The sequence below is a fragment of the Globicephala melas genome, chromosome 18 (genome assembly GCF_963455315.2).
Source record: "Globicephala melas chromosome 18, mGloMel1.2, whole genome shotgun sequence".
Classification (NCBI taxonomy): domain Eukaryota; kingdom Metazoa; phylum Chordata; class Mammalia; order Artiodactyla; family Delphinidae; genus Globicephala; species Globicephala melas.
The window spans coordinates 10149476-10176512 of record NC_083331.1 but is presented as its reverse complement, the minus strand read 5'-3'; the positions used below and the strand labels follow the sequence as shown (position 1 = coordinate 10176512).

The following is a 27037-nucleotide window of genomic DNA, read 5'->3' as shown; positions in this document are numbered from 1 at the left end:
AATAACCTTAGAAATATTTATTTTTCTGTGTTCTCTCTCTAATGCCATTTCAAGACATGAAGGCTTTCCTGGGAAGCCCCCAGCCACCAAGTCCACATGTGGGGGTCACTAGGTAACAGGATCCACGGCCACAGCAGCACAGTGTCCATACAGCCTGCTGCTGCCCAGGGCTCAGTGGTCTCCTTAGAAGCCATCAAGGTTGCTCCTGCAGCAGCAGGAGCAGGGTGGTGAGTCACATCAGGAAAGGGCCCATTCCCCAGGCCTCTGATTCATCCCCACCTACTCTCGTCTCTGTCTGTGCAGAGTTCATTCATCTCACCTCGTAGTGAATGCTTACTGAGGCCCCAAAGTAATGTCGGACACGGTACACCTGCTTCTGCGAAGAAACACTCTAAGGAGGAACTGTCATCCCTGTGTTTCCCCCAATTTTCAAGTTAAGAGCCTTAATGAGCTTCAGGCTGAGGATCATTCTCTGACAAGCCCCTCCCTTCTCTGTCCTCTGATTATTTTGTCTACAGTGGACAAATGTGCAGTGGCTCTCAGCACATTAAAAACAATACGATCACTAGTTAAGTTTCCTTGCTTGACTGGGGAAAGGGATCCAGGGTCCTGTCCTTCCATTTTTCAACCCAGAGTTGAAGAATAACCCTGTTAACAGGGAGAGGCTGAGGAGAAGGGAAAAATGGAAAGTTAAATGCAGCCATGAACACTGTGGAGAATCAAAAAATATTGACAGGCGAGGGCGGCAGAGGGAGGGAGGTTTTGCCAACCTCAACTAATACCTGCTAATAATATGAAACAGCAATTTGTCACCAGCCTGGAGACTCCAGCCTTCCATCCCCCAGGGAAATCCCAGAGGCCCCTCCCAGCAGCCCTTGGAGAAACAGCACAGAGTTCCGGGTTGCTGGGAGAGGATAAAGTGCATGGAGGGTCAGAGCACCTGAGATTTACTGTTGACAATTACACTTACTTACGTTTTCCTTAGGTGCAGACTTGTATTATAAACAGACTAGGGCTCACTAAGGCTATGGTCACATATCCCTAGACCGCACGTGTGCATGCAAAACACGTTGACCTGAGAGATCATTTGAGTCCTTGGTCTGGTTCACAAGTCTTTCTAAGATGTTTATGCTGAAACTAGATGAATCCAAGGAGATGGGACTTTGGAAACTGCTAGCATGTTTGAAGGAGGATTAACAGAACACAAGCACCTTGGTAAGGTTATCTTATGTTTCCTGCTAAATTGCCCAGTAGATTCTTTCATACCTTGAGGAAGAGGTTAGAGAAACATAAATCAGAATGTTATCACCATGTGCTGAATTACAGCTCTGAGGTCCTTTTCTATGGCCTGAGGCAAGTTTAAAAATCCCTGTTTGTGTGTGGCTGGAATATGATTCATACCTAACCCTCAGGACACATCCTGTCTCATCCTTTTATCTGTGACTCTAAATCATATCAAAACTTTTCTCCAGATACCACAGAAAATACTCCATATTCCAAGTCCTATGTTTTTCTAATTTTTAAACATTAGTCTACCTGCTATATGAACAAATCAAAGAACCAAAAATTAACTGAGCTTATCCCAATTGCGTGCAATTCACAGGGCTAAACCTTGTGGAAAAAATGAGAAAGAAATAAGTTTTGTAAGACACTGGCTCTTCTTCCAGGCAGAAGGTCACAAGCTAATAATATTAGGTACCATTTATCGCAGTCTGCTATAAACAAGGCATTTCACATTTATTATCTCATTTAATCATTTAATCTTTACAGGAATCTGGGGTGTGTGTGTGTGTGTGTGTGTGTATGTGTGTGTATGATTTATATTATTTTATTTTATTTAAAAAATCACAGTCAGTGCTTCTGATCTTCCTGAAATATATTCATGCAGCTTGGATGTATTTCATACTTTAAATACGATCCCAGATTAAAAATTAGGTTGTTAAAATAAGTGCAAATTAAAATGTGGGTCTCTTGCAATGTAACAGGGCTGATTTCATCTCCATTTTACAGCTGTGGAAACTGAGGCTCAGAAGACTTACGTAAAATGACAGAACCTCACTCGGAACCTGGGACTTTCTAAGTCTGAGCGTTTTCCTTTATCCCACATTGCTTCCTCCTTCTACTTTGGGAAACAACATAAATTCCTGAGAAGTTAAATAAAAATACAAAATTTAATGTTATATCAAGTCAATTCAAGACATGCTACAAGATAGCAGAAAATGAATTTTCAAGTGTTTAGGTCAGATGATGCATCCCTTTTGAGAGGGAGCCTAGTAACCTTGAAGTAGGCCTTGAAAGAGGGGTAAAATTTTAATACTTGGAATGCAGTGGTGGAAGACAATATTTTTCAACGTTTCTTTTCTGTTTTTTAAAAAGTAATTTGATCCCTTTTATGCACAGCAAATATTTATGAGTGGAGTGAGATGTCTGGGATCTGCTTATAATACTCAAGCAAAAACAAGTAAATCAATAAGTTAGGTGAATAGATCAAGCAGTGTTGGCAAAATGTTATTAGAGGTTGAGTCATGCAGCAGATAACAGGGAGATCACTGCTCGAGCCTCTCTTCCTATGTGAATGTTTGAAAAGCTCCTTATGAAAACCTCCACAAAGAAAGTATAATGGCTGCACCAGTTTTGGCACAAGTGAAGAAGGCCCTTTCTAAGAACTATGATGACAACCTCACCCTGAACTCTGAAACAAGTAAGTTCATTTAAGATGATATCACCAGCCACAAGAAAATAGGAACATCCTCATGAAATGAGATAAAGTTCAACTACAGCATGGTGATTTGAGTGAAGATAAACCTGAGAAGGAAGACAGAATTCAGACACCAAAAGATTGACTGCACTGCTCAAAAGCATAAGTCATGCTTTGGAGGCAGACGATTCTGACTGAAACATAAGTCTCAATTATTTCTCTATTTATCTGTTAGGATCATTATTATTTTCCTACTTACTTTATTCCTCTTTAACTGGAAGTTTCAAATGATTTAACCTATTGTTAGTGTCTCGGCTATAACACACACCATCAAATATTCCTTTTGCCTCTCCTGGAGCTGGGCTGCCAAAGGGGCTTGCATCAGAATTGGCCTCTGGGGGAAGGTTTTCAATTAGTTCATTATTCCAACCTTTTACAAAGCAGCATCTGTGAAAATTCACAGGCCAAATTGTATCAGCTCATCTGTGTACTGAGGAAGGCACTGAAGTTATTACATTAATTGATAGATTAACATATACTTGAGTGTAAAAAAAATGCACTAGACCTTTAGGGCTTAAGACTAGCTCATTGTTTTGACATGACGTTATGTGCCCAAATGCTACAAATCAGTTTAGGAACAGTATCTAATTTTGCCCAATCCATTCCCTTATCTAGGGAGTTTCTTAGTGGGTTTCTTTAGCTATAAAGGACAGACTCTCTCCCAAGTTACCTTAAGGGAGAGGGCATCTATATAAGGGATGCATGTGATTTGAAACTGAAACTAAATTAGTATCGGGCCTGGTTCTGGCCTCTCTCTCATGGCATTTCAGTTTCTCTCTATGCGTCTGCTTGCTCCACATGCCTCTCTCTACCAAAAGGCAATTTCTGGCCATGTTGCCAACATCCAGATACAAAAGTAGTAACAGTCAGTCCTTACTGAGTATATCCTGTGTGGGGGGCACTATTCTCAGTATTTCACATACATTAATTTATTTGATCCTTGCAATAACTGCCACTGAATCTTGACTTACACATGAACTGGTCTCACTATGATCCAGACTAAAACATAAAGCATATTTCCATCTTTAGTTCCATTTGTCCAGCCTCTCCATTTCCCAGCTCATTTTTTGAACCATGCTGCACAACTCAACCTGTGGTTGGCTTCCCTTCCATCAGCTGCACAGCTCTGAACCCTTCAACTGCGAACCACAGGCAGGGTTGCTTAGTTTAGGACAGAGGAGTGAAGCGAGCTATGCCTATGAGTGAGACAGCTTCTTCCTAAGGAGTTGTAGGAGGGGCAGATCATACTGACATCTCTAGTACCAGGGGAAGAAGCAGGGTTTCCCATGTCTAAGGAATTTGCCTATGATCTGGGAAGACTTCTCTGGCTGTTCACATGTGAATGGTGTGTGTTGGAACCCACTCACATCTGGGCTGAGAGATGCATGAATGGAATAACTAAACAGCCCTCAGAGAGTCTATGCCAAAGCCTGCCCATTATGGAGGTTAGAACAAAGGGTCACTTACATACTGGGGAATGGAGGGACCACAAAAGATTCACTTCTCTCAAAATTTGTCTCCTACTAGGTCTTACATCCACCATTAAAAGAGTTCCTTTGGTTACCGCAGGAAAGCCCTTTTGTGTCTGCTCTCACCAAGCTGCCCTTCCCAACCCGCTTTCCAGCAACATCGAATTTCTTGGCTCCTGCCATGCACTGTCCTCCCTTTTATTCACTCAGAACCACTCTCTCCTCTGAGGCCCCTCCTGTGCTTGACTAAGTGCCCACTCTTCAGGTCTCAGAAGACATTGTCTCTGGGAAGCCCTCTTGACTCCACAAGTCTGGGTCCACTAGTTGTATACTCTGGCCAATGTCCCTCATCAGAGATCTTATCACACTGTCTGTATTTCATGTTTCCTCTTCACTCTTGACTTCAGATCCGTGAGGTCAGGGTCCATATCTTCCTGGTTATTGTTATACACTCAAATTTAACACAGTGTCTGATACACGTTAGGTGCCAATAAATATTTGTTTAAATGAATCAAGTTAAAATAAAACTGTGTTACTTTCAAGGGGTAACTCATTGATTATTGTTAGTTCACAGACTCAGTTGACTTCATAGAGTCCCAGTAAGGCCCCTGAGACACGGTTCATAGGTCAAATAAATTTGGATTGATAAGAGGAGCAGGAGATTACCTAGAAAAGTTCAAACCGGAGAAGATAAAGCCTAGAGAAGGACACCCTGGGTTGTAAAATGGGGAGGAGGAGGGCACCTAGAGACAAGGGTTGATACCAAACAATTCTGCCCCTGTCTAAATTAGCTCCAGTTCTCACAGGCTCCTTCTAGGAGTTGTACAACTACTGGAGCAACCCCTGTTGGTGGGTTGGTTCTGTTGGTGGAAGACATCACATGATGGAAACTAGATCGGGGTACAGAACCAGGATTGGGACTCATTCTACATGCAAAGCCTGTAAAAGAAATGAGTGGCAGTCTCTGGTGGGCAGGCTCCCATTTCCATCTTCCTAGTAGACAATTCATCTGCAGCATAAAGACACTGACTACTTGATGGACAGCCAGGTCTCAGGAAGCTTTTCTCTTTTTCTCTAGCCAGGAAGTACCCATTTGTTAACCAAATAAAACAGAAAAAAATGTTTTTCAGGGAAAATATATGGGAATACTATAGCAAGGAAACTCAGTTCTTCATAAGACACACCATACTCTGAAACACAGAGAAATGTTTGATGAAACATAACCACTCCCTTGTCTTAAACTCAGTTGTACATCCTTGTTTTACCAAGCTTTTCTACAGGTTGTATAAGTGGTAGCTTAAACTTTTAAAGTTTGACCTACATTGATGATTTAATCTTTTAAAAAATCTGTCCTAACAAGAGACTACTTCTGGTTCATCCAGTCTTACAATTATATTATTGTAAAATACTTGAAGCAGCATAATTTAATGGCCACTTATGACAGATTTGGTGCTGTATGTCATTCATCCTTTTAAAAATGTTTTTATTAATAATGTTCTTGCAGAATGTGATCAAGTAGAAAGGGGAGGGGAATAAATATGGAAAGGAAACAAGACAGAGATAAAAATTAAGGGGGGAGAAATGAAAAGGAGGAGGAAAATGTTCCTGACTTTTCTCTCTCCTCCCCAAGGAAGAGGGTTTGCAGTTGCATCCTGATACTCAAGGGAAACTGTCCCATCTCTCCCAGAGATGATCTTCCACTCCAAATTCTACAAATTTAAGATTTTAAGATTAAAAAACAAAATTTAACTAGATTCCCCAGAAATATATTCAGCAGTTTAAAGTTGGAATGGGGAAAAAATGTATTTGTAAGAGAACTGCCTCACTAACTGATCTTAAAGAATATAATTTTGCTTTTAAAATCTCATTTTACTGATGGACTAGAAAGGGAAAATAACTGTAACCCTAGAGAACAGGATTTTCATCACTTCCACATTTTAGAATGTTGCAGAAACAATGAGAAAAAGAGAGGTGAGAGAAAGACATATCAATAAAGAAAATTCTTTTAGCTTGGGAAAAAGTCTTTACGTACAATAGAGTTCTAGTCCAGGTACTGGGGGACAGCCTTGCAGGTACTGAGGGAGGTGTCCTTTGAATCTACATTTTGGCAAGCATGACTAGAGCCCCTGAGGATGAGAATTCAGACTTTTGTTCATGCTGTCTCTTGTAAAAGGTATTTAGAGAAGGTACCATTAGCATTCCCTGAACCATGTTCACCCAGAAACAAGTAATTGAAGGGATTCATAGCCCTCCACCTTCTCCTCTTTAGAATTAGCAGGCAGGTCTCTGAATAGCAGAGAAGACGGAGTCTGACTTCAATAAAGGATTCCAAGAATAGCTGAACAGCGTGGGTCTGCTGACAGCTCCCCCCCTCCCTGGTAGATTGCTTCTGAAAAGGACAAGGGGAGAGAAAGTCAGAAATACACTTGTGTGTGCCACAGAGAGGTGTGGAATCTGATACAGCTCATGAAGAATTGCTTTCCACCCGAAGTATATTATCATACAACCTCTGCATCATTGGAGGAAGCAATTGCACATAAAGATGGATGTTAGTGATCTGATTTCAAGTGCCAAGTGGTACTGTACCTGTGGGGTCACCTGGGAGAGTAAGACTTGGGGAGGAGATTGGGTAGAGACAATAAAAGGAAAAGAGCTGTTTGATTTTATCTGGAAGTTATCTTTTATCTAACTTTGTAACTTTCACCTGCATTGATGCCATGTTTCCTGTAGAAATTAAGAACATATTTTATTGGGGTCAGGAAAATTTGGGATGTTATCCCACCTCTGCGTCTTACAGGGTGTATGACTTTGGGTAAAGTTATTACTTATCCTCTCAGAGACTCAGCTTAAAATAGAAATACTAATATTACCTGCTTTGCAGGGCTATTGTAAAGATTAAATAATGCCTGTGACATCAATAGCCCTAAATATGGCTTTCCCTAAACCCTGCAGATACTCTGACACTACAACTGCTGTGGTGGCTGCTGCTCTGTGCCTGAGGGTCCTTCTTACGTGTGGAAGAGAAGAAACACACATACAAGGTGGGGTGTCAGCACCAGAACAGTGTACTCGATGCATGTCCGTCTATAATGAAAATGAAAACATACAGTGAGTTAAGGAAAGAATCTAAGCATTGATGCTGTTTACAAAGGCCAGGAAACTAAAGAGATTAAAGCAAAAACCCTGGGACATATTGGCTACGTTTTGTGAAAGTAAAAGAAATAGTGTCAGTCAGCCAGCAGCCATTTCTAACCAGTCATATGCCCCACCAATCCCCAGAGCAGGGCAGTGACGTTTCTGCATATCATTAATACATGGCACATTCATTTTGTTGTAAGTTTAATGTGACTACTTCACTAAATTCTGTTATTAATACTCAGCCTTCTGCTGCTCGTGCAGCATGGCCAGCTGTTCGTGATTTTTAAAAACGAAGGGACATGTTTGTTCTATATCCACCCAGCAGGAAGGAACATATCTCCCAGAGCTGGGAGGAGAATGGGCCCCTGTAGGGTAAAGTGAAGCAGGTGCAGTGGGAGCTGGTGTGGGAATGAGATGTGACCCCTACCATCCACTTCCCACCAATATAAGGGGTCTATCCCAGAATATCCCCAGATGCATTTCACAGTATCCAGTCAGAACAAAAAATCCTCTCCAGGTCCTTCAACAAAGGGAACTGAATACAAGAATTGGTTACAAAGGTAATGAAAAGTTGAGAAGGCAAACAGGCGACTGTGATAAAACTTGCAATAGCAGCATCAAGAAACCACTGTGACCCTGAAGCCTAGAGTGACAACAGGGAGGGGTGGTGTTCCCAGAGTCCAATAGCAGGCTACCTACAGGAAACAGAACTGCAGGTGAGGGTGGCATTTGAGAGCTTAGAGAGAGGTACTCCTGGCAGAAGTTGGAGCTGTGAGGGAGATGCAGCTGCTGCCAGCTCTGGAGACCCACCCAGGGGAGAGGGAAATGGAAAGAATACTCTCACTTTCCCCCTCCTTCCACCTTCCAGATTTCTCCAGTGCCTCTCATTGGCCAAAACTACCTGGAAGCCAGTTGCATGGGAGTCTGGGAAACGTCGTTTCCTACAATATTGAGAACAGGGCCAAAGGAGAGAAGGAACTAACTAAGAGCAAACAGGCCAGCAGCGCACCAGGTTCTACTGAACTGACCAGCGGCCGGATGTCAGTTAAGCTGAAATCCCTCCATGGGAAGACCCCCAGAGAACAGTCACCCTGGGCACCCTCCACACCCCTCAGGGTGAGGAAGCTGGAAGGCACCTCTGGGCAAAGATGAGGAGCTTCAGCTGAGGAGACATCATCTCCTGCTCACTGTTCTCTGTTGCCTCCTGTCTGGAAACAACTATATGTTAATTGGTAGTTAGCGGAGTTTAAAAAGGTAATAATATATGCATATAATGCAGTCTAACTTCCTTATTCTGTTAACTAATAGTCTTTTGTTTTGGATTATCCATTTGAACCTTTTCCTCATCATTCTGGATAATTGAAAGTTGCATCTTATTGTTCTCAGAATAATTAACTTTTTGCATTTTTGACTCCATGAATAATCCAGCTTTATAATAAGATGTTAAATTTGTGATGATCTTTACAGCTTATGGCCCACATTCACATACTTTATTCCATTTTCTTTTTCTTTTTTTTTTTTGCGGTATGCGGGCCTCTCACTGTTGTGGCCTCTCCCGTTGCGGAGCACAGGCTCCGGATGCACAGGCTCCGGATGCGCAGGCTCAGTGGCCATGGCTCACCGGCCCAGCCGCTCCGCGGCACGTGGGATCCTCCCGGACCGGGGCACGAACCCGCGTCCCCTGCATCGGCAGGCGGACTCTCAACCACTGTGCCACCAGGGAAGCCCTATCCCATTTTCTTTTATGCCCTGATAGTCTGAAGTGAAGGGGAAAGAACTAGCATTTATTAAAAATATATGATATGCCAGGCACTGTCCCAGAAACATTACAAAAATCAATTCAGTTACAACAACCCAATGAGTCAGATATTTTTATCCCCCTTACGGATGAGGAAACTCACTTGAAGAGAATGAACTGTCCTGTTCAAGATTATACAGCCAAGTCCAGAGACCCTATCATGCGGAAAATGTACACCACACACACTTCTTGTTATAGATATGATATATATGCATATTACAAATTTTATAAATAATATACATTTATATGTAAACTTTACTCCATAAATGCTGTGATTTTTACAAAAGCCTTATTTACAATTTGTTTATTTAGAAAACCTTAATATCAGAATCGTTCATTTGAGGCCACGTGTGCTACTTAGGAATCAGAGATGAAAACAACAAGGCCTCAGTACACAGCAATCACACTGGCTCCAGTTTTGCATACTCAGAGTTAAATCCACTCTGAGCCTCATTTACCTCATATAGAATTGGGATAATGTATATTGACTTGGATAAACAGCAATAATATATATAAAAACTTAACAAAAGTGCCTGCTGTGTATAAAGCTAGATGATGAAAGTTGTTACTGTGCTAGCGTGTCTCCCCACACAATTGCTGAGCACAGCTGGTGCCCATCCGTGAGCTAAGTGTGAGTCAACCTTGCATTCTGCTAGGAACAGGACGTTGAAGTGTCCTCGAAATGTGCCCAACGCCATGGATGTTCTTCGTGCTCACAAACATCTTGCCCAATGTTTTCCTTCTTGCTTAACAGAGGTTAGTCCAGGAAAAAATTCTTACTAGGATCATTTTCTAAATTAGCCAGGCAGTGGGCACATGTATAAACATGTGTAGGTGTATAAACAATCCTACGCTAAGAGAACTCTGCTATATCGGGATAAAAATAATAAAAAATAGTAAAAGCACCATGAAAAGCCAGCATCGTTAAATGTCCGTAAGAGCACATCTTAGAGCCCCATCCTCCTGCCCAGTCAAACGGTCTTCAGAAGGAAGCTCTTCAACAGGATTAGTTTATTTTTATTTTTTTAATTTTTTTTATTTTTAAATATACTCTAGTTTTTTGTTTGTCTGGTTTTGGCCGCAGTGGGTCTGCATTGCTGTGCATGGGCTTTCTCTAACTGTGGCGAGTGGGGGCTACTCTTCGTTGTGGCACGTGGGCTTCTCATTGCAGGGGCTTCTCGTGTTGCGGAGCACGGGCTCTAAATGCACAGGCTTCAGTAGTTGGCGGCACATAGGCTTAGTTGCTCCACAGCATGTGGGATCTTCCCAGACCAGGGGTCAAACCCGTGTCCCCTGCACTGGCAGGTGGATTCTTAACCACTGCGCCACCAGGCAAGTCCCCAGGATTAGTTTAGATCTATCTACAGTCAGGCATTCAAGACCTTCCAGCTCTAGGAAACAAGCTGGACTTCTCTAGAGAAGGTGTTAAACATTTACTTGAAACTCATGCAGGAAATGGCCACAGTGATACCGACAAGGATTTCAGAGAAATGAATTTAAATTATATGAAATGTGGCCAGAATTTTGGAAACTCCACACACTCTCTAAATAAAAATGTAGATGGATTTAGGAGAAAATAATAAATAAAAACTAGAGGAAAATGTGGATCAAGGTAATCAGCACACAATATATCATCAAGGTTCTGCCAGGAGATAAAAACAGGCTGGTTGGGCTTCCCTGGTGGCACAGTGGTTGAGAGTCCGCCTGCCGATGCAGGGGACACGGGTTCGTGCCCGGGTCCGGGAAGATCCCACATGCCGCGGAGCGGCTGGGCCCATGAGCCATGGCCGCTGAGCCTGCGCATCCGGAGCCTGTGCTCCGCAACGGGAGAGGCCACAGCAGTGAGCGGCCCGTGTACCGCAAAAAACAAACAAACAAACAAAAAAAACACAGGCTGGTTATTTCAACAGAAAGAATTTAATATAAAGAACTAGTAACTAAATAACTGAACATGCAAAAAGAGAATGCTAAGATAGCAAGGCAGTAGCAACTGCAGGAAGCAACTACTGCCCCCGAGGCTGGAGGAAAAAAAGAAAGAGGCTGAACTTGTCAACACTTAGATGCTTGGAAGATGCCCTGAGAAGGAAGCAATAGTAATGATGCTGGGGTCTCCAACTTTGGAGAAAGGGCCCCTGGGGCTGGGCCAGAGTTCCTGGGAGAACTCATGAGGCTGGTTCTGTGAGTGATGGGAAGATGGCAAAATGAATTCAAATTCTGCTCAGAATGAACAATACTGTCCGCTGAAGAAAGAGGCTGGGGGGACACTGACAAGACTGAAAGTAAGTAGGGAGTCAATAGGGAATAAAGACAGGAGAGCCTTCCTCCCTCTCCAGCCTTGCAGCTTCCTCTAATGCCTCATGGAAGCCAGCTGGAGCGGGGCCTCAATGGAAGTCAGCTGGCAACGGAGAAACAGTTCCAACATTGCAAAGAGGAGTGTCGATGAGGTAAGACGTTAAACACTGGTGCACACTGTATTTTTTTTTTTTTTTTTTTTGTGTTACGCGGGCCTCTCACTGCTGTGGCCTCTCCCATTGCGGAGCACAGGCTCCGGACGCGCAGGTTCAGCGGCCATGCCTCACGGGCCCAGCCGCTCCACGGCATGTGGGATCCTCCCAGACCGGGGCACGAACCCGTGTCCCCTGCATCGGCGGGCGGACTCTCAACCACTGCGCCACCAGGGAAGCCCCACACTGTATTGTTAATCACTTACTATTACAAGGTTGATAATAAAAATTATATTTTGGGAGTATACCCCAAAGAGTGGAAAGCAGGGGCTCAAAGAGATATTTGTACACCCATGTTGACAGCAGCATTATTCCAAAAGGTGCAAGCAACCCAAATGTTAATGGGCAGGTTAATGGATAAACAAAATGGTGTCTATATGTACAGTGACATATTATTCAGCCTTAAAAAGGAAGGAAATTCTGACACATGCTACCATATGGATGAGCCTTGAGAACATGATACTAAGGGAAATGAGACGATCACAAAAGGACAAGTACTGTATGTTTCCACTTACATGAGGTACCTACAGTAGGCAAATTCATAGAGACTGGTGGTGCCAGAGGCTGGGAGGAGTGGGAAACAGGAGTTATTGTTTAGCGGGTACAGATTTTCAGAGAGTTCTGTAGATGGATGGTGGTGACTGTTGCACTACAGTGTGCATTTACTTAACGCCACTGAACTGCACACTTAAAAATGGTTAAGATGGAAAATTTTATATTATGTGAACTTTACAATAAAGTTTTTTGAAAAAAGAATAGACACACACATAAAAAGATAGTGAGATAGCAATTTATCTATGAATTTTACTGATCATTAAAGGAGTACTATTTTTCATAATTACAAAATACCATGTGAACCTCTGAAGAGGTTCACAATCTGGTAATGGAGGAGCTGAACTAAGTAATCAATTAACTAATAATATTTTTTTAAGTTTTCCCCAAAACTAAAGCAATTTTTTTTCTATCTCCTTCCCCCGACCAAATATCGATATTTTATTTTCAAAAGTTTATATATCCTTCAAGGCCATTTTCAAACGAGACCTCATGCCCTGTTCAACAATCAGAAAGCAATTTCCTTCTAAGCCCAATTGTGTGTTGTATTTCTCTTATGACTTTCATTGTATGTGGCCTACACTATGTTCACTAGATTTGAAGCTTAAAGGTAAGGTCTATGTTTCATCTCTCTTGTCTCTCACAGCGTGCAGTGCAATAGAAGTTCTCACAAATATTTTTAGAATTGAAGTTGTAGCATCACCTAAACTACATAAAAATTCAAAATCTGGGTTGCAAATAGTGACCAACTGTCCAAGACTGCCCATAGCTAAGCCATGCGGGGATTTCAGTACTGAACTGGACCATCCTTAGAAAACCAGGACAGGCAATTACCCTAGGAGTCAAATTTAGTATCCTGAAACAAAATGGGTGCTTTGTTTTGTAAAGTTACTATATAAATTTGGCAAAATACACTTCTCAAAAACAAAATATGCATGAATATCAGAGCAAAATAATAAGACACAATTATACGTAAATCATTTTTCTAATCAGAAATCCATTCCTGATATAGTAACAATTATTAATATACAAATTTTGATAGATTTCCTTTCATAACTATGAAAATCAGCTTTTTTTCCCTATTTTGGTGGGAAAGAAATAAATCCATACTAAAGGTTCTAATCAAAAATTTCTGCATCTCACATCAGAACCATCGCAGGTATTAAGAGTCTTGAATGTTCCAATTAAAACCATGAAGCATTTGCCCTACAATATGCAGCCTCATCCCCCCAGGCATCAATATGAAATTGAAACTGGATGCTAGGAGCCAGGATACTTTGATCTAATGGCATCTGCAGTAGGACCACATCATAATGTGCTCATAACATGCTGATCGCATCTGAGCCTCTAGCAAAGCATTGTCAGGAGATGCTAATGACCACTTTATACTACACTTGGACTTACTCCGTCCAAAGCTCTTTGTGCCATCTCAGACCAAGCCAGCATGACTACCATCCCACTGCTCTGTGACGCACAGTAAGTCAGGAGAAAAAAACACCAGAATCCGTTTATCATTCAGCTGTTCACTCAAACACATTTACTGAGAGCCTAACTAAGGGCGACCGTCATTGTGTTAAGTGCTGTGAATACAAAGAGGAATAAGACCATTTCCAAGGGGGTTACAAACCAACTGGGAAATAAACAAAGTGCTGTGGGAGCACAGGTTGGAGGGTAATTTGTTTTGCTGGGGAAGTCAAGGGAAGCGTCAGTGAGGAGGGGACGTTGGTGCTAAGGTCTGGGGAATTCAGCAGTTAAAAGTGAAGGAATGGAAAGGAAGGGAGGAACATTCTGGAAAAGTGAGTGTGGGATATGCCCTGTGTATAGTAACCTCAGACTGCTGTAACAAGTACCTCAAACTGGGGGGCTTAAACAACTGAAATTGTCTCGCAGTTCTGGAGGCCAGAAGTCTGAAATCTAGGTGTCGGCAGGATTGGTTCTTTCTAGGGGCTGTGAGGGAGAATCTGTTCCACACCTCTCTTCTAATATCCAGTGATGTGCTGAAATTGTTGCTGGTTCTTGTCTTGTAAAACACCATCCCAATCTCTACCTTCATTTTCACACGACATTCTCCCTGTTTGCACTTCTGTGTCCAAATTTCCTATTTAAAAAAGGATACCACTCATATTAGGGGTTAGGGCCCCCCGACTCCAGTAAGACCTCATCTTAATGTAACCACTTACATCTGCAATGACCCTATTTTCAAATAAGGTCACATTCTGAGGTACTGGGGGTTAGGACTTCAACATATAAATTTTGGGGAGGACACAATTCAATCCATAATATCCTGGAAAAGGAGTCACATATATTAGCACAAAGGGGGAGCATTTTTAAGACGAGAGTGTCTGTAATTTTTAAAATGGTAGGAGAGGAGGGTGGAGGCTGGGATTTGAAGAGATTCTAGAGTGATGTTTAAGGGTGAAGAAAGTTGAAATATATGCTCAGGTATTCTGGGAAACACAATTGATAACGGGATAAAAAGATTTGTGGGGTTTCCCTGGTGGTGCAGTGGTTGAGAGTCCGCCTGCTGATGCAGGGGACATGGGTTCATGCCCTGGTCCGGGAAGATCCCACATGCTGCGAAGCGGCTGGGCCCATGAGCCATGGCCACTGAGCCTGTGCGTCCGGAGCCTGTGCTGTGCAACGGGAGAGGCCACAACAGTGAGAGGCCCATGTACCGCCAAAAGAAAAAAAAAAAAGATTTCTGATTATAAATTAGGTGAAATGTTGCATTAAATAAACTTTAACAGGACTCTTTATGACAGAGCTTCTCAGAGACTGTAACACAGTAATGTGCTCTTTAAAATCTACAAAGGTGAGGGTATGCAGTGCTTCCTAAACTTATTTCACTGCAGAGGCAATTTTTTTTCAATGTTCTTCCACTAAAAAATAATAATTTGGAGATGTGGGCACAGTCACTGCATAGACTTCCCAGCTGGCTTCCTTACATCGCTGAATTCCAATTTCCTTCTCTGTGGAGCTGGGATAATCACTGTGTTTTACAAGTTCAGTCCCTGTGAAGGGAAGGGAGAGCACATGGAGGTGACGCCTAAAAGTTAAACCACTAGACACATGGGAATAATTGGAGGCCTTTCGAGCAGGAGTGGGGAGGTTTGTGCATTTGTTAGAAATAAGATAAGACAGCAGACAGAGCAATTATTTGGGGGAAATAAAAATCCCTGAGGAGTACAAATCCACATACGGACACCCAGTCAGCATCGAAAGGAAGGCCCCTTGCCGGGGCTGCTCATGCCCTTCCCACCATCGCTCCTTGTTCCTAATTCATTCATTCAACTAATATTCATTAAGCCCATTATTATGTCCTGAGTTCATTGCTCAGCATTCTTCAAGGCACATTTCATAGACTACTTGAATTTAATCTGGCCTCTCCTTCCTCTGATCTCCTGGGCACACAGCTTGGCATCTGAATATGCACTGGCTTAAACGATTACCTCTTTGTTTCCTTTTCTTTGGATGCACCTCCTAAATGAGACTGTAAATCTTCCCTAAGCAATTACAAATAATAACCCATGGATTCCAACTTCAAAAATCATAGTGCCAAGTGCATTGAAGATACTTAATGAGTATGCAATGCATCAAAGAAAAATTCGTATCTGGGACAAGAAGACCTCTGCAACATCTAGTTAACTTATTGTAGTGTTACAAAGACACTGGCAACTAAACACAAAATGTGGAGAACTACCTGGAAATATATGTTACATATTTTTCATGAGTGTCCATATTAATAATCAGTAAATGATTCCTAAGTGTTCATGTATGCAAGGGAGCCACTATGTATAAGGCACACTTTGATTCAAAGGAGCTTAGCTTCGCCTCTAACCAGCACAGAGCTGTCACAGACAATAAAAAAGTGATGAACAGATAATGTGAAATGAGCAGACAACACCTTCTATTTATTTATAAAAATGATGGTTGAAATACGAGAAACTGGGAGCTGATTTATTTCGACAAATGACTTCCCATTTCATTTTGCTATTAGGCCCTTTTCGAACGATTTTTTATTTTTCCAGTATGCGGGCCTCTCACTGTTGTGGCCTCCCTCTCCCGTTGCGGAGCACAGGCTCTGGACGCGCAGGCTCAGCGGCCATGGATCACAGGCCTAGCCACACTGCACCATGTGGGATCTTCCCGGACCGGTACACGAACCCATGTCCCCTGCATCGGCAGGCGGACTCTCAACCACTGCGCCACCAGGGAAGCCCTCGAACGATTCTTAAAATGACTTAAGGAAGTTCAGATGGAAAGTTTATTTCTGCTTGAAGGTCATTTATAGATTACAGAAGATACTGACTTGTTAAGTTAAAAAACACCAAATCTCTTTGGGCAATTTGCCGTGAAGATCAAATTGGCACTTGCAAATTTCCAGTGTTAAACTATTCAATGTGTTTTGTTAATTTGTCAGGTTGACACACTGCATTAAGGTTGAGAACAGTTTCTTTGGGAGGACATTTCCTTTCACCAACTTTAAAAAATGACTCTAGTCTATTCAGATAATATTTTGTCAAGAATTATCTTATAAAAATACTGAGCTTTAGCTTTGTGATTTAATAAGCCATCCTCATATGTTATAATTGAAGATAAAATAATCATTAAATCAAAATATGCAGCTGATAAGAATTTTCTTCAAAAGCCTTACACATCTACAAATGAATCAAAGGAGAAGAAAACAATCAAATAATGATCAGGTTCCTGGATCATTCCTAGCTGCCTTGTTCAATCATTCAAGTTTGCCCCAAAACATCCCAACCCTAGTTCCAGCACTTCCACCACTCAATATTGAAAGTTATTCTCTTTTTTTATTTCCAGCCTCACTGAAGAATACTTGAAAAATATAATTATTTACATGTAAAGTGTGCAATGTAATGATCTGATATACATATACATTGTGAAATGATTACCAAAAAGTTATTCTCAGTAATGATTTCCTTCCAACCAAGCTTAGCAGTGTTTTCAATCTCTCTAGCACCTAGAACTCCATATATCTACTTCTTTTCAAACTATTTTTCAATTCAGGAAATGTAAAAAACTATAAGAAAACTGATAAAAACAAGGTCTCTGTGAGGTATAGCAGCATCGGCATGGTAGAAAGAACACAGACCTCAGAATCAAAGCTCTGATTCAAAGTTAAGGTCAACTGTTTACTGGCTGTGTCAACTCACTTAACTTTTTGGAATTTACTTTCTCCATTAAAGGACATTAACATCTCAGAGCTCCCAAATTCATAACAGATTTTCAGTTCTTGTTTAATGAGTGAATGGATGAATGATCTCACAGTATCCCCTCTCTTTCATATTATGCTTTGGTCTCCCTCTTTTCCTTTTCTTATTTCATATTTCTTCCTTCATACTACTTCCTACTTCCTTTATACTATTTCCTACTCCCAATTATGCAAGACGTTTCCTTCCCCGTGACCTTTCACTTAAAATCACTTTTCAGTTTCTTCATTTGCTCCATACAGTCCAGCTTCCTGTCCCCTTTTCCCACACTAGCTCTCGTGCTTGGAAAAGCTTCCCACCTCACACTCCCAAAGCCAGTTTTTTCCTTTCATTTAAAACCTGACAAATATCGCCCCCTTTGCCTATTAACATGCACTCAGTAAATGATAAACGATTAAAGTGGTGATGATGACCCACAAAGAACATATAATCTGAGCAATAAAATTTGGCAAAGAAAAGATAGTAACTGCAACCCACTTCGCAACAGGTGTGATTTCTCTAACCAGCCATTAACGCATTTGCACTGCCATAATTACTGCTCAGGTAAATACTATATTGCCATAGAAACATTGTTTCCAAATTACATATTTATAGATTTTTTTGGTGGATATGTTGACTATAAAGTAGTTTTCCACATGTTGTGAGCTTTGACAATGAGGGTGATAGGAATCGTATTCATCTCTAAGTTGCCCCAGGTTGAAGGGTTTCAAGGTGCAACAAGAAATTCTCCCACCTTCTGTATTTCAAGGTGAGAAGAGCTGGCATTCCCCCGGATGCACACGTTCAAAAGTAAAGGAACTGGCTAAATAAAGATCACGTTGAACTAAAGTAATAGTCAAAATGTAACCAAATCGGGATGAGTCTGGCTGCATCTGTAAAATGGGAATGATAATAATATTATTCTTAGAAGATTTTTATTTGCTCCAATGAGACGTAGCAAATAAAAAAACCCCTGTAAACTATAAAGTGTTAAGTAAATATCAATTCTAGTTTGCATTCAACATCAGCACAGATTGTCCTCACCTACTGGGAGGAATTCAGTTTTGAGAGTTCTCTTGGTCCTTCTTTAATCACTTTGAAATATTCTTCCTTTCCTATATATTTACGGACAAGCACAGTCAGTATCCTCAAGGTTTAACCTCAGTTCCAGACCCTTTGAAGAAATAGTTCCTGCTAGCAGATGAGATTTTCTCTGGCTACCTTGTGGGCTTTTCCTACCTCTAACCTATAAGGGAAAAATATCAAATACAAATCTTTGGAATTCACATTTTTCGTTTCTATTGATGAAAATCAACATGAAGATGAGAAACTACTGAATTCAAGAAAAGCGATATAAACTCACACCTTTGACCAGCACAGAGGAAGAAAAAGTCAAGGTTTAAACGGAACACTTTCTCCTTAAAAATGCTAGATAAAAGAAGGAACCCTTTTTTTAAATAAATAAGGAGACAAACCTCTTTTAATGACAAGACCAAGTGGCTACGTTCTGATTCAAGTAATAACAACAATTCATGTTGGCCTCCCCTTTATAACCGCAAGTATTTCCTTGTATTTGACTGCAGCTGATCTTCATTACCACACTATGGAGTAATCAGAAGTGAGGAGTGATGAGACAAGGTGTTTTTAATATTTCCTGATTTATTATCCCTTACCTATAGACTGGTTTATTTTTGTGCACTTCTTCCACTGTTAACGCTAATCACAAGGCTTATTGCCCCCAAAGAAGAGAAGTGAACGAACCACTTAGAGGTAAGAAGTTCACAAGGCTGGAAAATGAGGCTGTAACACAGGAGGAAGGTCTTCTCAGACCGATTGTGCAACAGAGAGAAGAGGTTTGCAAGCCACAAATGAAGGGAGAAGTATAACCAGGGGCTTGGGAAAGTAGGACATCAACCTCCCTGTACCTGATCCTTGCAGTGAAAGTGAAGGAAAAGAAAAGAAGCCCAGATAGTACAAAGGAGCAACAAAAGTAAAGGGGACCTTTTCTCACTTCCTGTTCAGAAACTGCTTAGCAGGGTGCCCTCAACCTAACATGGCCGACATGACAGAAAAAAACAGTAGTGTGGCATGTTTCGGCAAGAGAGGGCAGGAGAAGGTCCCTACGTCCTTTCTAGCTTTTATGTGACAGACACACATGCTAGGGATTGTGGGGAGGTAGCCAAGAGTTGGGAGCCAAACTGAAGCAAGGGGTGAGGGAGCCCACAGCAGAGACTGTGGGGCACAGTGCCTAGGCAGGCACTAGATACGGTAGTCCACTAAGACTCCAGAGATCTGCACACCGAAGGGCTGAGGTGAGGCCAACTCAGCTGAGTCCTCACTATGCCAAGTGCATAGATCTCCAGGTACACCAGCCACAGGCAGAGGCAGAGAGGAAAAGAGCAATGTCCAGAGACGTCCAATGTGTCTCAGCAGGAGGGCAGCGCGCGCCCGGCAGAAAGGATGGGACGAGATTGGTCGCTCCTCACTGATACTATGGGAACTGTGGAAATAAGCAAAGGCTAACTAAATGAGAAAAGCAAGTGCTATTTGTTCAGAGCTTGCTATAGCAAGAGAGTCAGCCACTCACCGTCACGTGCATTTTGACAGAGTCAACACCTGGCAAAGAAGTAGGAAAGCTTTATAGTGGAAGAAAGGGAAGGCTTCGGGTGTGCCCTGATTGGAGGCTGTTGGCCTGGGGGAGTTGTACGGGGACTGACTGAAGTGGGGCATCCTTTGTGGTTGGTTAGGTGCGTACTTGGCTTTCTCTAGTTGATCCTAAATTCGAAGCGGGGACAAAAATTAAGGAAGATGTCAGTTACTAATCAAGTCCTGGCCATTTGGATGGGTGGTTAACAGAAAATATTATTTAGTTTCTTGGATTGTCAATAGAAAGAACAACTAGGCTTCCTGCAGGTCTGACTTAGAGCAGGCTGACTTCCTGAACTGTTTATTGCAGATAACTGATTGGTTTCCTGGGCAGGTTGCTGCAGGTTGTGGGTCAGAGTTATTTTTAATACATGGTCTTGCCTTTGACTGTTTCTATAGTCGGTCTCTCAGAGCACACAAATGTCCCCTGTCACCGAGGTCATACCTTATAAAGAAGAGAGGGGAGGGAAAACTCAAAAGAAGAGGAACAGAGGAACAGCTCTTTTGGAGGATTCAAACTTTGGATGGATTGAATATTTATCCAAAAGAGACTGAGTTAGCTGGAAAGAGAGTTTTATAGCCTGGAAGAGATGAATTTATCACTAATGAGAAAGCTTAGGATTTTGGGGATGTTGTTTTTTGTTGTTGTTTTTATATTTTTGCTAGCAACAGGATTGGAGGATACAGAGCAAGATAAAATTAGATTTGGAAAACAGAGTACCTACACTTTTTGCGCTCCCAATATGTGGTGTGCAAACTTTGACCCTGTTGCTGGTATTTTTGCACACAGTTTACAAATGAGGAATCTAACACTGACAAAATTTCAAAATAATAATGAATATCAAAACCATATATTCCAAGGTGCCACTTTCTTGGAAACTAGTAGGTTCTGCCGGGGATACTCGGATGGAGAAAGTAGCAGCTCTGCTTATTGAGGGCCAAATCCTGATACAGACAAACACAAAGCCAACAGACCACAGGTTGAGAATGTGGAGAAAATACGTACCCATCCCTAAGGAAACTAATTTATAGATTTTCCAGGACTGTGACATTTCAGATGGTGCAGTCCATTGTTCTCACATGTATGCACACATGGCATTCAAGCATTCCCATTTCTGACCCAGATGATATAGTCATCACACTCTGAATGTCAAGAGTAAGTTCACTGGGATGAGATGGTGTAAATTGAGCTAAAGAGTCACTCAGAAAAGCCATAATTAGAATCTGGTGCCATATCATCTGAGCAGGCTGCTCTGGGCAACAGGTCTCTGTGACTGGAAGGAAGGAAGAAGTGCTGGTAGAGTATGTGGTGGGGGAGACAGGGGAAATGCAGTGTTGAGGGCTGAGAGAATTTATGAGAGAGAGAAGATAATTTGTTTCTGTTGTTAATATTTTTCTTCTCAAAGTTAGAAGGCTGAGGGATAATAAACAAGTAAAGGAAAATCCACTAAAAACTATGATGTCTCTCTGAAAATACTACTTAGAATGTGGGTTTCTTTTTAATTCCCTGATTTTTTTTTTTTACTTCAAGAATCAGTTGTTTGTTTAATGAACTGAGAAGATCTTGTCCCAACTTCCCAAACCTCCCCTCTGATCTGTATCATTCAACCTCCCATTTTATGTGTTCCAGTATTTCAGAATAATTTTATTATTTTGTGTTTTTTCATACCTCAGTCCCCTCTTCCTTCTCCACATTTCCTGAATCCTAGAGCATATTCTCAGGCTTTTCATGTTTGTAAATGATCTTTCTAAATGACAAATGGCCATCTGAGGATGTGGACTCTACTTTGAAAGAGATATAGGAATAGTTTTCTCTGGATCAAAAGTGTAATGTACGTTTCCAAAGTGTCTGCTTTACAAGAGTAGCATAAAGTCTAAAACAATTCATTCACATTTCAATAGCCTCCTTCTCCCCTTATTGTTATTAGACTTTTTGCTTGCTTTCTAATTATTTTGCTTTTAAGAGTAATACTTTATTATTTTTATGTAATTATATATTCATTATTAAAAATCACAGTACACTAAAAATGTAAAGAAGAAAGTTAAAACAAAACCACCCAAATTTTACCAATACAATATTATTGAGGCATTTTTCTATTTATATACAAAACAGAAGGATAAATCAATAAAGAAATACAGATGGAAAGACTCAAATAGCCTTCTAGTCTACCTGCTAATTTTCAATCAAAAAACATGACTGTAAAAAAAAAAAAAACATGACTGTATTTCATTAACTCTAATACACTCTTTTTCATATTTTAGCATCTCTAAAATTTGGACATGTCTTATAATGGAAAATATCACTGTGGCCAGGCAGTAATGCTGATATAATGCCCATTGCTTGGAACTTCCTGAAATTGGCTGCTATTCCTGGTGGACTGATGGCCAAATACAGCCCTTCAAAACTCACACAGAAAGGAGGACTAGCCTTGGTTGCTGCCTAAAAAACTACCTTTAACACCTTCCGATTAAAAAAAGACACCATGTCCCCAAATAAGTGACACACACTATCTCTGGATTGCAAGTATTATCAACTCTTTGTATCTCTGATGTTTTCCAAATTTCATACAATAAACAATTATTATTTTGAATTTAGGAAGTAATTTAAATCTATAAAGTTTTTTTAGGGGACTCTGGGTCGATGGTATACCCAATTTTTGCCTCCCAACTACTCTCTGAATCATGAGCAGTTTCCCTATGATAAAGAAAAGTGGGTCAGCTTCTCCCTGAATCTCCAGGGGAAGGAACTGTGCACTGCAGCCTCAGAGGAAGGTTTTCATTGAGGTTCAGGAGGAAGATTTCTTACTTTGCTGAGACCTCGGGTCATCAGGACCTACTGATCTCACTGAGAGGAGTAGAGTCTGCTTACTTTCAAGAGTTCTGGAAACAAAAAGATATTCTCCCAACAGGAGACATAGGGTTAACAGTTTTCCAGACTGGACTTTAAAAAATCCAGTAATATGTTGTTTACTGGAGACACATATAAACAAAAGATACAGAAATTATGAGTATTCGATAAATAATGGAAAAAATATACCAGGTAAATATAAACCAAAAACTAAGCTCTAAAAATGAATATGTCATGATCAAGAGGATTTATCAGCGTGGCTAATCGGAGAAATGCAAAGATTGTTAACTCCATAAAATCAGTCAGTGAAATTTACTACAACAGTGAAATAAAAGAGAAAAACCACATACAATACCGTCTCTACAGATTCGGAAAAGGTGAATGATTGATTTTAACATATATTTATGATTAAAAATAATTCTCTGATAGATAAGAATAGAAGGAATCTTCTTCAACTTGATAGAGGGTAGTTACCAGTAATCATACTTAATGGAGGCATTTCAGATACACTCCTTTTTAAGCTCAGGAACAAGACAAAGATGCATTCTACCACAGAAATGGTTATGTCATGGCCAATGCAAAAGCCAAGAAGAGATGAGTTCCAGTTATGCTTATCATGGAGTAGTTGGGATCCTATATAAACAACTGTTACAGCTGGTCAAAAATATTATAAAACTCTCCAGACATAATCCTTGAGAAAAGGAAAAAACACACACACAAAAAAAAAAATCCGTGGAAGTGAGAAGACAGTAGGATGACATCTTTATAATACTGAAACTTTAAAAATATGTCAGCCTACAGTTCTATATTAAGTGAATATATCCTTCAAAACTGAAGCCAAAATGGAGATGTTTTCAAACCTAAAAACAAACTAGCCAACAAAAAAACTCAAAGCATCTGTTGCCAGGAGGTATACATACAAGAAGTAATAAAGATAAATTTTCAGGGTGAGGATAAATGTTACCAGATAGAAACATAGGACTGTAAGAAGGAATGAAGTGCACCTGAAAGGATAAATATGTGGGCAAATAGAAATAAATATTGACTCTTTCAAACAACAACAATAATAATATTTTGTGGGATTTATAGCATATATAAAAGTAGAGTATAACAAAAATAGCACAGGGGAGGGACGGAGTAATAGAAGTTGAATTTTTGTAAGCTTCTTTTATTGTTTGAGGAATGGTAAAGTACCTATCTAAAGTAGATTATAATGAATCAAAGATATGTATAACAATTTCAAGTGCAACCAATAAAATCATAGTAACAGATTATATAACCCAAGAGATAATAGAGGAGAAAATGAAATAATAAAAAATACTTGTTAAACCCAAAAGCAAGCAAGAAAGGAAGAATAAATGACACAAACATATGAGAAAAAGGAAAGCAAATATCAAGGGCTTCCCTGGTGGCGTGGTGGTTAAGAACCCACCTGCCAATGCAGGGAACATGGGTTCGAGCCCTGGTCCAGGAAAATCCCACATGCTGCAGAGCAACTAAGCCCGTGTGCCACAACTACTGAGCCTGCACTCTAGAGGCCACAACCACTGAAGCCCGCGTGCCTAGAGCCCGTGCTCCGCAACAAGAGAAGCCACCACAATAAGTCCACGCACCTCAACAAAGAGTAGCCCCCGCTCGCCGCAACTAGAGAAAGCCCGCCTGCAGCAACGAAGACCCACCACAGTCAAAAATAAATTAATTAAATAAATAAAAAAGAAAGCAAATATCTACATAATAGATATAAACCCAATTATATCAGTAATTAGATCAAATGAAAATGGCACTGAAGATAAAAGAAGAGCCTGAGCATCTTCTAGTGCCAGAAGGTGAAGCAGTGCTCAGAAAACAAAAGGATGGAGGCATGGAAAAATTACAATGGCCAAAGCTAGAACAATTTGAGCTACAAAATAAAATAACATTTGTTTTTTACCATAAAGCAAGCATATTGGCTAGTCATAGTCCCTTGCCTAATAAGGAAAATCAAACTTTCAATTTTAAAGGGCCTGAGCTATTAACATTCCTGTCTGAATTTTATTGTTGTACTTTTCCATTGGCTTTTTTCTTTTGGAAACAGCTTTATTGAGATATAATTCACATACCATACAATTAATCCATTTAAAGTGTACAACTCAATGGTTTTTAGTAATATTCACACAGTAGTACAACAAACACTACAATCAATTTTAGAATATAGTCATCACCCCAAAAAGAAACCCTGTATCTACTAGCTGTTACTCCTTCTTACCCCTAAGCCACCCAGGCCCAGGTAACTACTTATGTACTTTCTGTCTCTATAGATTTGCCTATTCTGGACATTTCATATAAATGGAGTCATATAATAGGTGTGTTTTTTTGTATGTCTGGTTTCTTTCACTTAGCATGATGTTTTCAAGGTTCCACTATATTGTAGCATGTATATTAGTACCCCATTCCTTTTTATGCCTAAATGCTATTCCATTCAGTATGAAATATATAAAAATACACAACAAACAAACAAAAAATCTATAAATTTTGTTTAACCACTCATCAGTTGATGGACATGCAGTTTGTTTCCACATTTTGGCTACTATGAATATGCTGCTGTGGACATTCATGGACAAGTGTCTGTGTGGATTTGTTGGCTTTTATCACAGGACATGGGAGGATTCAGAGCCAGACCAGAGAATCTCCTGCATTATAGCTCTTCTTTATCTCCTTTGCATATTGGCAACCTGATTTCCCTTTCATTGTCAGGATCAATCACCCTGGCCACTAAAGTCATCATTTTTTGCCTATTTATTCAATGTTATTAAGAGCCTGAAGTGGCCAGTAGCAGTCTCAGCTTCTAGGTAAGAAAGGGAAAGATGCTGACTGATATCCACAAAACAGGTCATCTTGTCCAAGTTAGTATTAAGAGCTTTCTCTTCTGAGTTGCTTTTTGGTGAGCACTCAGGTAGGACATAACATATCTTCTCACTTTGTGCCTATTAGGAGAGGTCAATTCACATACTTCTTCCCTAGACCTCCTTCTCACAAATGTTTTAATCCTTCTATGTCTCCCACAGCAAGCCAAACCATTAGCCACAGCCCATGAAAAGATGTATATTTTTACTTTTGTCCATATCTCCTTCAAGAAAAACTTAACAATCAAATGTACTGCTCAAAGTTCTAACAAATGGGAGAATTTTTCTTCACCACTGTCCTTCAAGGCCATCTTTTTGGGGCTATAGTGCTGCAACCATCCATTTTCAGATGGTACCAACAAATAATGCAGAGCCATTTTTAATTCAGATCTAAAAGTTTTCTTCTCCAGTTGACTAGTCATAGGAAAGTCCTCATAGGTGTGAGTTGAAAACAGTGAAGTAGGAGTAAGCTGGATATTGCTCATGGCTTTAAGGATCTTCTTGGGTTCAATGTTATATATTTATATGACTTTCGTTCACTGACTGAGGGTTGTGCACACATATAATTTTGTGACTTGGTGGGTCAGACAACATCCATTCAGGATAGGCAGCTCAGGTCATGTGGGAAACTTGGTAGTCCATGGTCAAGCATTCAGGCCAGTAACAAATCAGAAACCTGTTTCCCAAAAACGTAGCTGTCTGCAGAGGATGACACAGCTTTGCTCCAAAATCATAAAGGTCTGCACTGTAATTCTATCAGGGCCTGCCAAAGGTTCAAGCAGCACCTCTATCTTCCACAGACACCTATAGATACCAGGGGTGTGTTAGCGGGCCCCCTATGAGACAAACCTGAGCCAAAATTCCATTAATCACCTCATATTCAAAATCCCCTACTTGTGGCTTAGGAATCTCTAGGAATTGGTGTCAGTTCAGAGCCAGCGTTTAGTAAACCCTGAAGAGTCTGATTATTTTCCCTTCCTCAGTGCATAACCACCCTGGCAACTGGGCACAAGTTCCTTTGGAGACAGCTGAGAGGAAGCATCAATTTTCGGCTACGTACAAGGTTCCCTCTTCAAGAGGACGTGGCCCCCCCTTCATTCAGGAGACTCTAGATTTGTCAACTGACTTAAGTCTTGGAATTGATTAAAGAACCATAACTCTCTTTGGAGATTCAGGTTAGGATTCTTACACCAGACTTGGAGCTTCTTGCTTATATAAATCAAATAAAA

At 40.7% G+C, this 27037-nt stretch overlaps 1 protein-coding gene across 2 annotated transcripts in view; it reads right to left on the bottom strand.

Annotated features, from left to right (window-relative positions):
- Window positions 1-27037, bottom strand: part of RFC3 (replication factor C subunit 3) — a 559111-nt gene that overhangs the window by 34077 nt on the left and 497997 nt on the right. The window lies entirely within an intron of this gene.